The sequence below is a fragment of the Panthera onca genome, chromosome D3, assembly GCF_046562875.1.
Source record: "Panthera onca isolate mPanOnc1 chromosome D3, mPanOnc1 haplotype 2, whole genome shotgun sequence".
Taxonomy (NCBI): Eukaryota; Metazoa; Chordata; class Mammalia; order Carnivora; family Felidae; genus Panthera; species Panthera onca.
Window position 1 is genome coordinate 53,374,296 of NC_138350.1, and position 20,624 is coordinate 53,394,919.

The following is a 20,624-nucleotide window of genomic DNA, read 5'->3' on the forward strand; positions in this document are numbered from 1 at the left end:
TTTATTTCAACACCAAATGCTTGGAACTCCATCCTTTCTTTCCTGAACCCCTGCAGTGGCCTCTGGCTAGCTTCCTGGCTGCCATTTTTGTTCCCCTACTGTCCATTCTTCATCCAGCAGGTAGAATGAATGCATTAAAATGAAATTCAGAGTTCTTCTCCTCTTGCCATTTCAGGGATGTTACAAATGGTTTAGCCCAGGGTGTTCCCCTTCTGCTCTTTTGCACAGCTAGCTTTCTATCCTTTCTCCTTAGAGAGGTCTTCTCTGACCAGGCTAAAGACCATCCTCATTTCATTGTCTCTGGTTTTTTTTTTTTTTTTTTTGGCCTGCCTTGTTTTTTTATTTTCTCATGTGCAGTGTTTGTTGCTGTTTTATTTGTTTAATTGTCCTCTTCTATAGAATGTCCAAGATATCAAGGATTGCAGTGGTTTTTGCTCTCTCTTCATTGGATATCTAGTATTTAACATATAATAATCACTCATAAAGAATTGTTGGGTGAATTATTGAATCATTGACATTTTCTTTTTTTTTTTTAATGTTTTTTTATTTATTTTTGAGACAGAGAGAGACAGAGCATGAACGGGGGAGGGCCAGAGAGAGAGGGAGACACAGAATCCGAAGCAGGCTCCAGGCTCTGAGCTGTCAGCACAGAGCCCAACACAGGGCTCGAACTCACGGACCGTGAGATCATGACCTGAGCCGAAGTCGGATGCTCAACCGACTGAGCCACCCAGGCGCCCCAAATCGTTGACATTTTCTAAGAGAGTCTGATAGGCTAGTCTCTTCCTTTTCAAAGTCTGGTCAATGGACCAGCAGCATGACACCATCTGAAATTTTGTTAGAAAGGCAGAGTTTTGTTAGAAATGCAGGCCAATTATATCACTGTATGAGTCTGAGCAGCCCTGCTCCAGCAGACTGAGAGAAAGAATGGGTGCCTCTGTGAGTGCCCTCTGTGTTCTACCCAGTAGTGGTTGTCTCTCTACGCAAGGGGAATAAGAATTTCTCCCCAACAACAAAAATGTCCAGTCTACTGACAATTCCCTGGAAGTGAGGCTGTGTTTTTCATGTCTTAGTGTGTTAGCCAGCTACATGGGCTCATCCAGGCTGGACTACAGGAGTGCTGATGAGGGAATCACGAGTTAATGTCCTGACTAGTTACTTACTGGCCATATAAGATTGGGCATATTATTACCTCTCTGTGTCTGTTTGACATGTGCATTAAAAATATAGCCAGGTGGCACAACCAGGCAATAGTATATTATTCAACACCAAAAAGAAATGGGCCCTCAATCCATGAAAAAATATGGAAGAAACATACATTAATAACTGAAAGAAGCCAGTCTGAAAAGGCTACCTACTGTGTGATTCCAACTACATGATATCCTGGAAAAGGCAAAACTATGGAGGCAGTAAAAATATCCATGATTATTAGGGTTGGGGTGGAGGCAAGGGATGAATAGATGAAGCACAGAGGATTTTTAGGGCAGTTAATATACTCTGTATGATCCATGATGGGTACATGCCATTCGTCCAAATCCATAGACTTTGCAAACACTAAGAGGGAGCCGTAATGTAAACCGTGGACTTTGAGTGATTATGAGATGTCCTTGTGGGTTCATCAATTGTAACAAATGTACCACTTTGATGAGGCGTGTTGATCATGAGGGAGACCCTGTGTGTGGCGGGTCAGTGTGGTGGGGGCAGGGGATATATGGAAAATCTATGTGCCTTCCCCTGAATTTTCCTGTGAATCTAAAACTGCTCTAAAAGTTGTTTTAATAGCAACAAACAAACTTAGCCAGCATTTATGGAGTACTTACAGTGAATGAGGCACTACACTAAATGCCTTACTTAAATTCAAACTTAATACTCACAGTGCCCTATTAGATCCCCTTTTGTGACCCTTATACTGTAGACAGAGATTTGGGGTTTAGAGATGTGGAGTACTCTGCACAAGGTCACACAGTTGGCAAATGGTTAAGTTGGAATTCTAACCTAGGAATGCCTGTCTCTAGACTCTGGTCCCCCAGTGCTATGCAGTTCTTAGATGATAGTGCTTGAGGTTCATGTGATAGCCCAGGGGAATAAAACAGTGTTTATAAATGATTAAGCCCTGTGTAAATGCTAGTTGACATAATTGGGAGCAGGGACAAATGGCTGAGTCCCTCAGCACATGGCCATCTTGTACATATGGTCCCAGACCAGGCAGGGCTCCCCTGGCTACACCCTATCTGCTGGTGTCCAGAGACCCCAGCCTCTCCTGGGGAGGTACAGCTCAATGACTGCAGGGATGTTAGTCCTCTCCCTGTGCTAGGTGAGAAGCAAAGGGAGAATTGCTGTCCTCTGGGTGCTGCACACAAGTTCGAGATTGGACCAGTGCAGGATGCTGGCTGCTCTGTTGATCTGCACCTTGTCAATGGGAGGAGAGAAACCAGCGTCAGCAACCAAAGTGCTCAGGCCCCTACAAACAAGGTCTCAAAATGCTCACTGTGTATCTATTCTATGCACTTCTGTCATCTCTGGAATCAGCCCAGTATCAAAAATTTATCCCCTTTCCACACCTGGGGAAACAAGTAGAAAGAGGTAAAATCATTTGCCTAAGGTCACGGACTTCGTCATTGCTAAGAACAAGGACCAGGCATTCAAATATTTCTATACTCCAAATTCAGAATTTTATCTAGTAGATGCTTCTGCAAAAGGAAAAAAAAAAGCTGGTGTTTCAGTTCTTTTATGCTAAGCTCCATTTCAGCGTTTCTTCTGATGTATGGCTCAAATTCTGCTTCAGTGGGTCTTGTTCAAAACTCATTTCTTTGGTGAACCAGCCTCTAATCTCATATGACCACAGGCTCTCCTTAGACCGAAGCTCCCGGACATGGTCTTTGAAAAATGACATCATAATCCTAAAAAGAAATGAAGGAAATTGAAACCAATCTTTGCGACACACTATTTTTATTTGGTTGCTTGTGCTATTTAGATGAAGAGGGTACTGGATAGGGACTATATCTTTTCCATGTTTTATACCATGCTTAATAAGTTCTCAGAATATAACAAATGTTTCACAGGCCAATGAAAAATTCCAAAGCACATAACCTACTGGGGAGGTTGTAAAATTATTCATGACTGACACTGATGAGATCAGAGTTTTTACCCTACAGGGAGAAGACACTGTGACACCCAGAGAAGCCAGGAGTTATTCTTGGGAAAACCAGATGTGTAGAGTATTTCAATGCAACCTGTTTTCAGAAGGAATGTTAATAAGGCATATACAAGTGTACATAATAACAATGTACTAATTTATGTTACTCTAGGATCAAACTATAGTTGGTGCTGGTTATTTATCATGCGATGCACTGATTTTAATATGGATTTTATTTATTTATTTATTTATTTATTTATTTATTTACATGTGTATTTATTTTTGAAAGAGAGGGTTAGAGAGCGGCGGGGGGCGGCGGTGGGGGGAAGGATCTGAAGTGGGCTCTGCAAGGCTCAAACTCACAGACTGTGAGATCATGACTTGTACCAAAGTCAGACGCTCAACCAACTGAGCCACCCAGGCACTCCTTCATGTAGGTTTTAAAAGAGGACCTTTAAAATGCTATATTGCTGATCAAATGAGATAATATATGTATAGGAGAGCATATGTATATTATCTGTTATATAAATCTAAATTATTATTCCTAATGATGGAATCATTTCAGTTGTCTGAATAAGTGAATGTGCTTTGTGAAATTATTGGGAAATAAATGTGCAAAGCTGTTGGACAAATACACTTTGAAATGGAACCATCCACACTGTGTGACAGTTACGTGGGATGTTGGAGATAAGATTACCTGGAACAAGAGGTAGGAGAAAAGATTATCTGGAATAAGAGAGAGGAGAAAGTACGTTAGTATAGTACGTGGATGTTGACAGCCACCATTTTTGAACATTTGAACATATCAGTTGTAATGTCCTGGTATTGATATGCATTGCAAATAGAACGTTGTACTAATGTGTATGTGTGTTACAGGAAGTCTTAGTACTTATGTATATTGTAACACTTTAAGCACAACCATGGTAGAAAGTCACTATCTAGAAATTTTGAAGTCAGTGAAGGAGTGGGTACCTGGAACCACTAGGAAGCAGAGGCTATGACGCACTCAAGTCCAGGTCACTGGCCAAGGCCGGTGGTCAAGGCTGGTAGGAGCTGGGTGGCAGCAGAGTGACCTGAGTAGGTTGCGTCCTGTGTCCTTAAGCAAGAATGGGGCAGGAGGATGGGATCTCAGTCTTGTAAAGAGATTGCTAAATTAACAGATGTGAAGAGTTAGGTGCTATGATGATGATGTGTTTTGAGCACTTATCGGGTGTCAAGAATATATTACATGCATTTACATGTGCCAAACATTTTATCTTTGTGTGAACACTCTGATAGATAGGAGTAATTTGATATGCTATGAAATAGGAAGATACACAAGAGGGGTATCTAACCTGGTCTAGGAGGATTATTTTAGCTTTCGAGGAGAAGGTGCATTTCTTAAATGAGGAGGGGTGAGTTGCAGTGTGAGAGGAGGGCATGCAGGTGGCACATCACAATGGTAAGAAGAGGCAGCCGATTTCCATGCCTCCACACTCTAGTGCTACTCGTCAGGTTGTGTATGAAGTAATCCCTGGCAGGAGAGTCGGCCTAGATGTAATCAGAAAAATGAAATCCCTCCACTCCATAACCTGATTTTACTATTTGTGGTTGATATTGTTCATGTTCACCAATATATCTGGTGCCCTCTCCAGCACATAGAAGATTAAATTTCCCTTGTCCCCAAAGACACAGCCGTGGAATTTGCTTTGGCCAATGACATGTGAGCAGAAGTGAATTGGGTAGAGGCGCATAAATGTTAGCGCGCTAATTTCCACACTCTGCGTTGTTCCACCGGATTGGAAGATCATGTGTTCCAGAAGGTACGAATGTAGGAAGGTGGAGCTTTGGCCAGCCCGGATTAGTGGATTGTTTCACTGAGTTTCCTCACTCAGTGTCTGAGAGAGATTCCTGAGGGTCACATTCAGCAAGTTTTGAGTGACAAATAAATTTCTGTTCTGTTAAGCCACTAAAATTTGGGGAGGGGGGTGCTTATGACAGCGACATAACACTGTCTGTTCTGTTTGCTTTTATTTCAGTTGAAAACTTTTTTGTTTTTAGATGTGGGTCTTTTTGTAACCTTTGACTTATTTTTACCATAAAGTGTTGTCTATGGACTCTTCATGGCATCTACCTTTTTGCTGAAATAAAATGACTTTTTAAAATAACATTATTATTTATGAATCTTATGAATTTCAGATGAGAGTTGAATTCAAAATATAAGAAATGCCTCTATTAAAATCCTATATGGGTAATATTCTGTAAGACATACCCAGTACCGTATTACCGTCAATGCTCCAATGCTTTATATTTCTTTTTACTGGAAAAATACAGTCTACAGTTTTCCTGTTGTCCCTAATTAAAGTAAATTTGATTTTCAGGTAACATGACATTTGTATATTTAGTAGGAATATTTTTTTTTTAAATTATAGGTGTGAGTTAAAATTCTATATTCTTCTGGAACTATTTTTCTTTCTTTCTTTCTTTTTATTTGAGAGAGAGAGAGAGAGAGAGAGAGAGAGAGAGAGACTGAGCGGTGACAGGGGCAGAAGGAGAGGGAGAGGTAGGGAGAGAATCTTAAGCCTCCATGCAGGGCTTGATCTCACGACCCTGGGATCATGACCTGAGCTGAAATCAAGAGTTGGACTCTCAACCAACTGAGCCACCCAGGTGCCCCATCTCTCTTTTAAGTAGGCTGCATGCCCAATATGGGGCTCAAACTCATGATCCTGAGATCAAGTCACATGTTCAACCAACTGAGTCAGCCAGGCACCCCACTATTTTTCTTTTTAAAGGAATTATTTCCACTAAATTGCTAAATCTCAAGGTTTGCATTAATTAAAATATGCATTAATACATTCACTGTAGCTGGGATTTCAATGTTAGACCCTTTTGGATGATAAGGAAGTTGGACCAAAACTCACAGATTTGGACCAGTTTATTGCTTATAATCTACTGTCTGTTTTCTTTCAGTGAGTAATTCACATGCTAAGTAAAAACAGATTAATAAAAATTCAGGTTCCACTATATCATCAGTAGACTGGATGACTAAGATGAAAGGCTGACCCACAACAAGAGCAAAAATTTCCAATGAGATTCTGTTTATTATGTAATTTACAAAGAGTAAGAGGAGCAGAGTCTTTTCTGGGGTGTTTTTATTTGGAGACCCAGAGAAGGAAGGTAGGAGACTGTTAAGATTTTTCCTGTAGAAGAGCTCCCCTCCCATCAAACACAGAAAAGATGGGTCATTCAACAAGTCTTTCTTTCCTCCCTCCCTCCCTCCCTCCCTCCCTCCTTTCTTTCTTTCTTTCTTTCTTTCTTTCTTTCTTTCTTTCTTTCTTCCCTTCCTTCCTTATTTCCTTCCTTATTTCCTTCCTTCCTTCCTTCCTTCCTTCCTTCCTTCCTTCCTTCCTTCTCCCTCCCTCCCTCCCTCTCTTTTTCTTTCTTGCACTTGTCAATGAGTAAGCACAATGCTATGCTCTGCACAAAACCATGGAAGTTAATGTTGAGATTACCCAAATGGTGAAGAAATTGGTTTTATCTCGTAGTCATGATGACCAAAAGAATGGTCTTCGTCCTGATTCTGTTTACACTTTCTTCTTCCAGGTTCTGTCTCTTTTCTGCATTAGTCCTCCTTCTTATTTCTGTCCTGCTCTTTCCCCTTCCTTTTTCTTCCCAATGCAGCTCTGCCTGACATTCACTTTCATGCTCTTCCTACCTCTTAGTTTCTTGGGGGAAATAGGATGAGAAGTTTTAAACTTCTCTTTGGCAGAAAGAAGCATGCTTTCTGAGCACCCTTTCCCACCCTTTGACATAGCAGCTTGTTGGGGGATCTGAACAAAGAGATATATTTTAAAAATGGGAATGATAAAACGTACCCCAGCAAAATAATTTAGCAACAGACTAGTTTATGTAAGCATATCTTACTGCTGTACACAAAGGTCTACATTACATGGTAAGAAAATTAGAAATTAAAAATTGTTCCTTCAAGATAGTATGTACAAAATAAAATGGAATAAAGAGTGATTTGCTTGAGAGCAGAATTACACCATTACCAGAAAAATTAAATTCTAAACCTTTCAGCTTTCCCTTGGGTTCATCCTGAGTACACTTGTTTCTCTTTCAGCTGATTTCTCTTTCCTGCTCAGTGTCCTCTGAGAAATCACTTTCTTCAGGTAGTTTGCTAGTACAGCCATTGATGCTCTAAGCAGGAAGTCAAAGTCAAGTATAGAAGTTGGATTGTCAAAGATGGGGCTTGTGGATGGTCTCCAAAATTCCCCTCCAGTGTTCTTTCCAGTACATCATGTGGTCTATAATGTCTACTTGGTTTGGAATATAATTAAAAGCTTTAGGCTTCTCCACAGGTGCAGGTATGCACCCACACACAAACAACAATCTTTTGTATACACATGCACATATTCCATTACTTCAGGGTATACACATGTTCACACACACACACAGGGTGTACACACACACACACACACACACACACACAGTATTTTGTTACAAGGCCTCTATGTAGGGGCATAATTGAATCAGGCAAGGAAGGACAGAAGGTCCCAGGTGATCATAAACACTACTTTCAAAACATGGACAACCCACTTACTATTAAGTAGGATTAACATCAATTATTCAACTATTGGGTTAAGTCCCCAAATGAGAATAACTTATATGTTTTTGCCTTTGCAGATTAGTTGCTTCACTAATGGTTTCTTTCTATCTATCAGTTTAATATGCATCAAGATAACAGAGCAAGAATTCTCTCAGACAGCTTACATTTGGATTTAGAATGTACTATAAAAGTGTACTTATTTTGTAAAACCTGTGTAGCATGTTTCCCATTCTAGTTATACATCATTTTCACTGATGTGAAAATCAGATTATATTTCCTGAGCACAATTACCACCTGAAATTGGAGAAAGGTGGTCCAGGATTGTATTGAATGCAATGGGAAAACAAAGGGGATAAAAACATTGCCTCAAACAGAAATTTCCTCTTTTTGTGGTGGCTGGAAGGGTACTGAGGAGGACTATGGGAACACTGATAACTTTTTTAAAATTATAAAATATGTACTTGTTTAACTGATTTTTTATTATAGGAACACTAACTTATTTTCAACAACTTATTTTCATTAGAAAAGTAGCATGTATTGTATAGAAAAAAAATATAGTATATGTGCTGCCGAAGCAAGCACTAGAAAAAATATAAATAAGCACATCTAAAAACTCACCTCAGTTAAAAATATACTGGAATTAGGTATGCAGTGAAGGATTTCTACCATGTATTAAAAGTAACTCTCCTGGTGGAGGGATTGCTAGTATGGTCTCTCTTTGGAGAGATCCAAAGAGTTGCTTTCAAAGTGCTATTGAATTAGACCTCTGTGGGGCATAACTAGAAAACACTTTAAAAAGAAGAAAGAACAAAGCACAACAAAAAACTGAAAGCCTAGCAGTGAAGTACTTGGATCGTGTCTGAAATTCTTTAAAAAAATGTTTTTTAATGTTTATTTGTTTTTGAGAAAGAGAGAGAGAGAGAGACAGAGTATGAGCAGGGAAGGGGCGGAAAGAGAGGGAGACCCAGAATCTGAAGCAGGCTCCAGGCTCTGAGCTGTGAGCACAGAGCCCCACGCGGAGCTCGAACCCATGAAGCGTGAGATCATGACCTGAGCCAAGGTGAGACGCTCAACTGACTGAGCCACTCAGGTGCCCCATCATGCCCCAAATTCTTTAAGCTTTTTATTTTTGCTTTAATGAAGTGATCTGGTGATGGTAGACAGCACATTGTGAGTGTCTCTGCAGCCACACGGAGCTCTCCCAGGTCCTGATACTCAAAGAACAGACTGTGATGTCATGACAGCAGATTATCAAATAAATGTAGGTGTGTATTTGAGTTAGGATAAAATCTTTAAGATAGTTTTGTGTTATCCCTTTTTTTTTTAAAGCTTTAACTGACTTTTTCAACAACTCATCCTAAACTTTCTTTCCACTTTTATTCTATCGAATGGTAAGAAAAGAAATCTAATCAACTCCAGGCAAACTTCACACCCTGGTTTTCTTACGCTATCAGATTTTTGTCAGTGAAATGTTTTAAGGTTGAGGTAATTGTAGACTTACATGGAGTTGTAAGAAATAATGCAGAGAGATCCTGGGTAAAGTATCCTGGGTATCCTTTACCCAGTTTCCCAGCAATGGTAACATCTTGTGAAAGTAAAATATCACGGCCAGGATACTGACAATGATATAGTCGAGGTACAGAATATTTCATCACCACAAGGATCCCTCATGTTATGTTGCCCTCTCTCCTCCTTCTCCCACCTTCTCCTTAACCCCTGACAACCACTCCTCTGTTCTCTAGTCTTTAATTTGCCATTTAAAAAGTGTTCTATAAATAGATTCACATAGTACCTAACCTTTTGAGACAATTTCTTTCACTCAGCCTAATTCAGTGGAGATTTATGCAGGCTGTCACATGTACCAATAGTTCATTCCTCTTTGTTGATTCCATGGCATGGATGTACCACAGTTTATTTAACATTACCTCCTGTGAGACATTTTGGCTGTTTCCAGTACTGGGTTATTATGCATTATGATGCTGTAAACATCAACTTTCAATGAACAGAGACAACACAAAGGCTAACTTTTGTTGAACACCTAAAATATTCTAGGCAATGTTCCAGGAGCTGACCCAGTGTCTTGGTTTGCTTATTGCACTTGCAGTGGTAAAACTGTAAAGATCTCAGGGAAATTGGGACACTTGGTCACCCTGTCACATCAAGTCCAAGCAATCTCTAAAGTAATTTACAGCCATTAAATATAGAACACTGGGACTTAGTAAAATATTGTCCTCAAATAATAAGAGTACTTAAGAAAGTTCATTAGCTCTCTTTAATACCACTGAGTCCCCAGGTCTTCATAAATTCCTTTTAGGGCAGCACGTTCTTTAAAGGTGCTATTTATTTATTTATTTATTTAAAGTTTATTTATTTATTTTGAGAGAGACAGAGAGAGTGCGAGCAGGGGAGGGGCAGAGAGAGAGGGAGAGAGAGAGAGAATCCCAAGTAGGCTCTGTGCTGCTGGCACAGAGCCAGACGCAGGGCTCGAACTCACGAACCATGAGATCATGACCTGAGCCAAAACCAACAGTTGGATGCTTAACTGACTGAGCCACCCTGGCATCCCAAAAGGTGCTATTTAAATGACAAAATCTGTGTTTTCTTAACCTGTACAATAGGCCAGGATTACAGAGCGCTAAATTTACTTCTTTACTTGGGAATAGAGTTACTATTTGTTGAGGTTTCTCAGGCTATTAAATACATCACCTCATTTAATTTTGACAACAAACTTTTGGAGTAGAAATTGCTATTCTCATCTGTAGATGAGGAAATTGAGGCTCAGGAGAGTGAAATAATCTACTTTAATTCACAAATAAGAGGCAAGGCAATGAACGGTGCGATTGCATTTCCTTTGCCTCTCGTGAGGCTGTATTAAAGGTGTCTCTCAACAGAGATCTGATGTGAGGAAGGTGTGTCTAAAACATATATGTCATGGTTCTTCAACCAGAATCCTACCTTCAGGCTTCCCCAGGTTGAGGGAAGGTATCGTTGCTCTCTGTGGTCCCTATCTCAGTGGTGACATGCATTAGGTTCTCCCAAGGATGTTCTTGCTTTCTGCTCTGGAAGCAGTGTTTTACAGCAGGCACGATAGCTTGGGGTAGGAGGTAGGGATCTTAGCTTCTACTCAATCAGATGATTCCAATTTCCATGAATGTCCGAGGGGAGATGAAATGCCTCAGCACTCTCTTGCCTACAAATTCCCTTTGAAGATCTCCCTCTAATTAATTTATAGTCCTTGCTTTCAGAAGTGCTTGAAGGTTATAGTCACTGGATCAGTAAGCCTCCTTCTGAGTAAGTCCTCTGGGGATATGACACGCACATATAGAAAATGTGGTGCAGCAGCCATAAAAATGAGCCACTCAGATCCTCCCCTGTAGGGAGCATACTTGACTGACAGGCCCAGCTGCTGCGCTCTGAATCTATCACTGAGTTTATGCCAGAGCCACACTTCCCACAGATTGCTTCCAGCCAATGACCAAGTGTGTCAGGGATGCTCAGATAGGCTTGTTCCTATGAGGTGGAGAACTTTTCTACAGTAATTTTTGGCTCCAGAACTTCCCGTTGGCCTTCCTCAAAACTTAGACCTTTGCTGTGGCCGAGAATCTTCCTGCCCAGCCATCCTTTCTTCCCTCGCTCCTTCACTGGACTGCAGTGAAGTCCTGAAGTTAGATCTGAACTGCAGTCTCAAGTCCTGTTTTCATTGGTGCTCTCCCCTTTTCCCTAATAGGCATTTACCCCAATACATCTCTTTCATGTCTACGCCTGTCTTGGTGTTTTCTACTTAGAGAACCTAAACTAACATGTATTTGTACTAAATACCCACTGTCTTCAGTTTTGAGGATTTAGCTGAAATTTTCATTTGAAACACCAGAAGAAAATCCATTTAATATCCCCCTACATATGCCATGGGTTCGAATTATAGAAGATTTGATTTAATGCCAGATAGCTGAAACTCAAACTTTGGGCGGGTGGGAGAGGAGGTAGATTTGAATCAACAGAACATTTGAAGAAAAATCACTTTAGTCTAGATTCCTGGGATACTTTCGTAGGTTTCTAGCTCAGTTTACATGTCTAAATGGAAACAGAGCAGTAATAGAAAAGGATTGATTTGAGGCTCTGAGCCCAGTTATGTGACTCCTAAATTTATCTCTATCTCTTACTAATGCCGGTCCTGAATACAATACTTCATCACTGTAAAAATAATGTTATTACTCCCATTTTGCAAATGATAAAACTAAGACTAAGAGAGAATAATTCAACTGGCCCAAGTCAACCTAGTTAGGCAACAACAGAATCTAGATCTGGATAGGACGGTCAGTGGCTACAGTCTTGACTCTTTTCATCTAGTTAAAACTGCATCCAGTCATCTTTAAGATGTCTCCAATTATTAACTTGATGGATTTATACACTTGAAATTAAAAGATAACACTTTGTCTAAATTCATATTTTAACTGCATGGATTTTCTGTCAGCGAACAACCCTACCTTATTGGGTGATTTTAGTTTATTTTTCATTGGCTGCTTTACTGAGCCTCATCAAATGTATTTGCTTTGCAGAGCTGCAGTGGATTAATTCTGAATAAGTAATTTGGAAATGTTTTTATTCATTTCTGTGGAAACCATCTATTTGGATTTTCATATATCAAGATCATAGAGATTTGTCCCAGTCCAATTGCAATCTTAGTTACAGCAGTGCCGGCTTACATATTAAGGGCATAGATTTGCTCTGATGGCCCTTCAGAAATCTGTAATTGGTGTGGAACACTGACACTAACAGAATGTGTCTTATGAGGTCCTATGAGTTTGACTTCTGCGGATTAAAGGAATCTTTCTTGATGGAACAAGCCCTTTGGAATTTATTAACACTATCTGCCTCTCCCATTAACTACTCACTTCTCACACAATTCATTTGATCTGCTTCTCCTGGCATTTTAGAGTCAAACCTGAATCTGAGAGTCTAACTGATATTCGAAGTGATATATACCAGACATAGTCCTTGACTTTTTATCCCCAAACAGGACTTTTGTTTGTTTGTTTGTTTTTGTTTTTGTTTTGGGATGAATAATGCTTCCTTATATATTTCCTTTGTACAGAACAAGGTTCTATCTTTTTATTCTCAGGAAATGTCATCCTGTCTCCATCATTATTTTATGCCCTCCACCCCTACACTCAGTTTTGGGATTTTGGGGGGCACATGGTACCTTTTTTTCCTAAACATTACTGAGAGGGCTGTGTTTGTATGTGGGTAGATATTGGGGAACAGGCAGTGCAGACCTTTGGAGACTAGGGACCATGTTTTAAAAAAAAACCAATGCTGTGGGGATGGTCTAAAGATCTAAATATCATGTTAGAAATTTAAGTTGCAGATATAAATTGAGACAGCTTATAATAAATATTTAGGATCTCGTTCTCTCTCTCCCTATTTATCTATCATCTATCTTTTTTCCTGTCTCTTTCTTTCCTTTTTTCTTTCATGTTAAATAATTTTTGTACACAAATTGTTTCTTAAAACACTGATTAGTTACAATTAATTAATACTATGTAAAACCATTTATCTAATATGGCAAATATCACTAACCCAGAGGTGCTAGGCTTACCCATTTTGATGAACTTTTAAAATTCTGCTTATGTTTATATTATACCTAGTGGTATTACAGCTATACCAGCTTTCTTTTGGTATATTCTTACATTTAAATTTTATCTCTTGTAAGCGTTATGACAAACATATTCTTTTACTTAGAGTAAATTTAGTCCATTTACCTTTAATGAGATTACTGATATATTTCATTTTTTATCTCCCATCTTACTATTTGCTTTTTATTTCTTCTGTTTTATATCCACTTTTCTTTCCTTTCTTGCTTTTTCTTGAATTAAATATTTTCACTATACCATTTTTTTGCCTATTCATTTGTTATTTTACATTTTTTCTTTTTCTTTTGATGGTTAACCCAGAGAGACCACATGTCTCCTTGACTTATTATAAATGATTACTTTTATCTCTTCCCTAATACTGCTAGAAACTTAGAACATTTGAACTGTATTTACCATTCCTTTTTGTCTTTCAAATTATTCTTATTTTACAATTTAGTTATCTATATATTCTAAATTTCCTAAAAATTCACAATTTTTTTGTGTGGTCAACATTCATTTATAGTTACCTGCATATTTATCAATACATATGTATATTACCCATATATAAACTTTTTTCTATTCTTTTTTTCTTTCTTCTGTCTGTGCTTCATTTGGATATTTTCTTTTTTTTTTAAGTTTATTTATTTATTTTGAGAGAGAGAGAGAGTGGAGGAGTGGCAGAAAGCGAGGGAGAGAGAGAATCTCAAGCAGGTTCTCTACTGTCAGTGCAGAGTCTGATGCAGAACTCGAACTCACAAACCGTGAGATCATGACCTGAGCCGAAATCAAGAGTCAGATGCTCAACTGATTGAGCCATCCAGGCACCCCCATTTGGATATTTTCTATTAATCTTTCAGTTTACCAATCTTGTATTCTGCTATATCTAATTTGCTAATTAGAAAATTATCTAATTAACTCCATTCATTGGGTTAATTTAAGATACCGTATCTTTTTTTCTTTTCAGTTTTAGACTAGCTATTTGATTCTTTTAAAATACAGATTCTAATATTTTGGTGAATTTTCCATCCTTTCATTTATATTGTCTACATTTTCCTACATTTTCTTTAATATATTGATCAAAGTTATTAGTTTGGTAACTCAAAAATCTGCATCAATAGTGCATTTATTTGTATTCTCTTTTTGTCTTTTTTGTTGTATTGATTATAGATTATATGGTCTTGTACTTTTTCTCCTGTCTAGTAATTTTTGACTTAATATTGCTTTTTTGTATAAAAGAACTGTAGTGGCTCCATATAACTTTATTTTCCATTAGGAAAAGTTTCCTCTGAACTATTTTGTGCAGACAAAGTGAAGAGGTGATTGTCTCAATTCATTCAGGAATTGAGGTTGGCTGGGGCTCATTTCAGGATTTTTTTTTTTTTAATGTGTACTGATTTTTGAGAGAGAGAGAGAGAGGGACAGAGAGAGAAAGAGAGACAGAGTGTGAGTGGGGTTGGGGCAGAGAGAAGAAGACACAGAATCCGAAGCAGGCTCCAGGCTCTGAGCTGTCAACACAGAGCCCAATGTGGGATTTGAACTCACGAACCAGGAGATCACGACCTGAGCTGAAGTTGGATGCTCAACCAACTGAGCCACCGGGCACCCTCCATTTCAGGATTTCTTAGTCTACCCTTAGTTCCTGTTCCTAGGGCAGTGTCTCCTAAGCTCTTGGCTGAGAGTCTGGTCTTTGTATCCTCAGTCTGAAGTCTGATGAAGATTCAGTTCTTTCTTTTAGTGGCTTTCGGCTTTATTTTTTAATCTTCTTGACTTGTATACCTTTAAAATTCACAAATGTCTTAAGGGAATGAGGAGTCATATATTTTAAACAGTTCTGTTTACCTGGCAAATCTTTAATTCCTAAGCACCGTGAGATTGTGGAAACTTTTTCCTGTCTTCTAAAAGTTTTTGACCTAGTTCCCTATTCTCCTGAACTCCAAACATTTCCTGTCAAGGAAAACTGGTTGTGCGTTTAGGGTTAGGGTTGTGCGTTAGTGATAAAAGTTTTCATTTTGTCACTTCAGTTCTGTATGACAGCTAAAAGTTTGCTTGTTTCTCTTTCCCACAGCGGATTCTCTGCCTGGGCCAAGGTTGATCAACCTGTGTCCAGGACTTGAAAATGTCCCAGGGGAAAAATGTACTGGTCATCATCAGCTCACTTTAGAACACTGTTCCCCTCTTTGGAACTTTAGTTCATTTAGTCTTAATTGCTTTTAGTGTTCTCTGATGCCTCACAAAATATTTTAAAAACTTAACTGATTCATTTTTTGTTAGTTGCCACAGTGAGTGTCTTGGATACTGTGGATTACTTCATTCTATGTAAACATTAAAAGTCCTTGCCCTCACACTTTTTCATTTTCTTCATAATTTATGCCACCATTCAGTACTCTACTCTGGAGAGGATTATAATATATTTTATCTAGCAGTTTTCCATATGAAACTAAATTAGTTGTTATTTAGCATATTTTCAAGAGTTACCTCACAAGCATTAATTGAAGAAAAAAATTCAATTTATTTTATACCTGTTCTTTGGACTGACTTTATATATTCCCTCTGCCCTGTCCTTCCCTGATACCCCTAGTTGGACATAAACTCTTCCTTCCAGGAACTCTCACATCACCTTATTTATGTGTCTTTATTGCACATATATCTTGCATCATGGTTATGTATATATTCTTTATATGGCACATCACAGAGCTTTGTCCATCCCAAAAGGAATAAATGAGGAAAAAACCTGACAGCATAATCCTGGAGATGCTCTCTGGTATACCAAGAGAATTATTACCTATTCATCCTCATAATTTGTGAAGAGATCCCCTAAGAAGCAATATTTGTGAATGTTTTCTGAACAGAGGCCAGAATTGCACCAGCACTATCTTATTTGTGTACCGGGGCAAAGATTTTTATAAAAGTAAGGGTTTAATGCAACTGAACAAGGGTTTTTTCATTAAAATTCTGGCTTTCACAGTCATTAAATAGAGGAAACATGGTTAATATGACAAAGGCAATTAGCTCGCCCACACTTACAAACAGAGGCCATCGTGGAGTTTGTCATAGTGAAAGCAGTCAGAATTGTCCTTGAGAAAATCATGTACAACTTACATTTTCAAGATTATGACCATAAAATTTCGGAGTCAGAAATGACTTTACTACTCCACAGATTCTAATACCTCAAAAATCAACCTCTTCCCATTTATTGAGCACAACTGTGGGCAAAACACTGTGGGGAAACACAATATTTCAGGCATTGTCCTTTCTGCACCAAGGAGATTAATTAAAACAAGGCATAAGTATGTCATATAACACCATCAATATAATAAAATATACGATGGATGCTATATGAATGTATGTATAGGTAGTAAATATTCTAAGGATTTGAAGGATATGATGACCAGCCTATGAATGGTTTAGTCAGAGACTTGAATTATATTTTCTCAATGGACATGTAGCCCCAAGGGCCTTTGGTTTTAAAGTTCTTTCTTTTCCTTTCATTTTTTTTCTTTCCTGTGAGTTGGATTAACATGGCCAATCATGTTGGAAAATAAACAAATACATTTAATATGGCACTCTATCTCAGCTGGTTTTAATAATCTGAATTGCTTTTAAGAAGTACTTGTGAGACAAGTAAAGATCTTCCTGCCAAACTATATGAATACCATGTGTCCTGAATTGGGATGTTGGTGGCCTGAGTCCATTTGCAAGGAAAGTATAAGTTACCACAACTATTCTGGAAGAGCCTGGAGGTGGGGGGGGGGGGGGGGGGCGGCAGGGTGGGGGGCGGGCAGCAGCATTTCTCACTAGAAATGTTACATGAAGAAAAGGAGCAGAGGTGAGCTGAATAAACAAGATCTCTGGAGAGCCAGGGCTTTTATGTATTTCAAAGTGTTTGTTATGGTGAAACAATATTAGCAGTGGGTGGAACTGAACTGAAGAGTGAAATTGGTGAGAGGGAACCAGAAAGAACACGTAAGAATGCTGGTTGAGGATCCTGTGGCACCAGTACCTAAATCGAAACTTGCCAATGCTTGAATGTTCCTCTAGCATACTATGACCTTATTAAAAATTACCATAAAGACCACTTAGTCACATGGAAACAGGCTTGTGAAATGCTAAAAATTTAAGGCGTCAAGATATAAATTTAGTTGCATAGAATGCAAAATGTCAAATGAAAAAGACATGGGTAAGAGTTCAGACCCCAAAAGATAGCAATTATTGTGTTGTACGGTGGACTAAAGGTAATCTTTTTTTCCTCCTGTATTTCCCCAAATGTCCATAATTTGGTTATATTACATTGATAATTAAAGAAATATTACCTTTCTTCAATAAGTATTTTATGGCATTATGTTTTTTCAAAGGCACATTGTATATTATCTCTACCCTCAAGGAACCCCGAATCTAGTAAAAACCTCACAAATAGTATGGAATAGATAAAGTAAGAAAGCCATAGTAAGTCAGATGAAAAATATCACACAAGACTGTTGTGATCATGAAGGCTTGATGAAAGCAGTAGAGGTTGAACGGGACCTTGAAGGACATGATTTTAATAGATAGTGTTGAGCATGAAATGGCATTCTCTGTGGAGAAAACGCACAAGCGAAAGGGCAAAGATGGAAAAGCGTAGCTGTGTTTGTGGAAAAGCAAGGATTCACACTGCTTAATGGACACCGTAGTAAAGAAAAATGTGACCTAAAGGGGGGCTGAGGCCAGATTTTGAGGTATCCTGCAAGGCAAGTTGAAAAGTTGGACTTTGTCCTTGCATCCTGATAGTTGATCTGCGTATTTTACTTTGGAGTTTACCAGATGCAAAGCATTTTCACATTCTTTATCTATGATTTTCACGATAATGCTTTGAAGAAGAGATTGTATCGCCCGAAGTACAGATGACAAAGTGGAAATTGGAGAAGCTAAATGACCCTCCCAGGTCACAGAGCAAGTTCCTTTTGCCCATTCTTGCACTTCCCTGTAGTTAATTTACACCAATAATGTGGCATTTGTCATGCTGCATCACCATTAATTGTTCCCTTTCCCCTCCAGCACAGCCTCTTCATATATGGCAAATGCAGACCATTCACCTGGAGTGTCTACATGACTTCAAATGGTCGACTTAAGAAGTTTCTTTGTTGTCAGGAGAAAATGGTGGTTAGAGGATGACTATTCTATTCTAATTGATCAATTAATTAATTATTTTTAAGTAGGCTCCATGCCCAGCGGTGTGGGGCTTGAACTCATGACCCTGAGTCAAGACCCGAGCTGAGACCAAGAGTGGGAGGCTTAACTGACTAAGCCACCCATGCACTGCAGATGATGACTGTTTTAAAGCTTTGGTTTGAATCCTAGCTCCACTGCCTATCAGCTGTCTAACCTTATCAAATAGTTTACCCTTTCTGAGCACAAGTGTCCTTACCTTTAATATATGAACAATATTTACCTCATAGAACTTCTCAGAAGAATAAATGAGAAAATATGTATAAAATATCAGCATAATACCTGATTCATAATAAGCATTACGTTACTGGAAGTGTTACGTTGTTATGTTATAATATTGTTGCCATAATAATTTTGAATTAATAATTAAATCCTATTTCTTTTATTCCTTTTTCCTAATTTAATTCAATCAGTTCCCAAATGTCTTGAATTTGAGTGACTTGATTGGAAGCCAGAAGCCTGCCGTCTCTCTAAATGTAGGATGACTTTGTCCTGCAGTCAAATGTTTACCTCCCCCTATCCTCCCCACCCCCTGCCTGCCTAACCCTGTGTGTCATTTTGTTGTACATGGGGTTTGGAAGGTCAGAGAGGAAGAGTCAGCCCAATACATAAAAACAAAACAAAACAAAACAAAACAAAACAAAACAAAACAAAACCAGAAGGGGAGGTTAGAATCAAGGATCACTTTACCTGAAGTTATATAATTCTTCTTAGACTGAGGAGTAGACAGTTCTACTGTCTACATGTTAACTCCCTCCAGTCATCTTGTTTTTAGCATCATTAGTGAGCCAAAACACTAAAGTAATATTACTCCTGCTAATGTTAAGAATCGACATTTAGTGAGTCCTCAATATATGCCGGGCAATAACCTGGAATAAAATAAGCCACTCAAACTTCAATTTGTAGAAACTTTTTTTTTAACGTTTATTTATTTTGAGGGAGAGAGAAAGCATGAGCAGGGGTGGGCAGAGAGAGAGGGAGAGAGAGAATTCCAAGCAAGCTCCATGCTCAGTGCAGAGCCCAGTTTGGGGCTCTGTCTCACCACTGTGAGATCATGACCTGAGCCTAAATCCAGAGTTGGACACTTAACCAACGGAGCCTCCCAGGCACCAGAACACTTTTGTCTTATTCTTATGCCATTGTGTTGCATTCTTGAAGCACGTTTTTCGTATGCATCTGTAGAACTGAACCTTTTGTTATTGCACCATGCCTGAAAACGCAACAAATGTAGAATACTCCATCAAGAAACCCCATCCACTACTTGGCCCATGTTTATTGTACTAGCCAGGGCAGCCCTATACAGCTATAGCTACACAAAGCAAACATACTATTTAGATTTTTTTTTTATATTGACCTTTCTGTTTCTTATTGCCATTTTATTTTCTATCACAGTTTCAACATCCTCTAGGTCAGGTGCTTCTAGGACGTCAGGCTTGATCAGTCATGATCTTCCTGCTACCTCATCTATGGGAACTCAATCTATCAAGGGATGTTTACCAAACTTATTTTAGCTCATTTGCTGTTTCATCTAAAAAATGCTTTGACCTAGAGAACCAAGTTTAATAAGAACTCTGGCATTTATAGTGATGCCTTTTGGGATATGTTCAGTAAATACTTGATACTTACAATGTCAATAATGATGACAATTTTTTAAGTGATGTAAGTGTCATGCAGCTGGGAAAATATAAATTTGGCCCTAACCGGGAAGCACAAATGCAGGCACTAATTTTTAGCCTATAGACACAGCTTAACTGAAAAACCTGGTCCCTATGCTCACTCTCCCAGTTTTTGCCAGTCTAGTTATGGACTTAAGTAGGTGGTTTCATGGGATTAAGAAAAAGACAAATTTTTGTTTAACTGCCCATGATATTTGGTTAGTACTGGAGCTTTTGGGGATTCAGGCCATTTGGAAGAATCCCTACAGCAACTAGCCAATTGGCTCAGGAGAAGATGGTAACAGAGACTACCTCACAGCAAGCATGGAGAGGTGAAGATTCAGTAGACGAACACAGAAACCCCATTTCTGTTGCTTTCATGGAATACTAGGAGGGATCAAATGATCCCC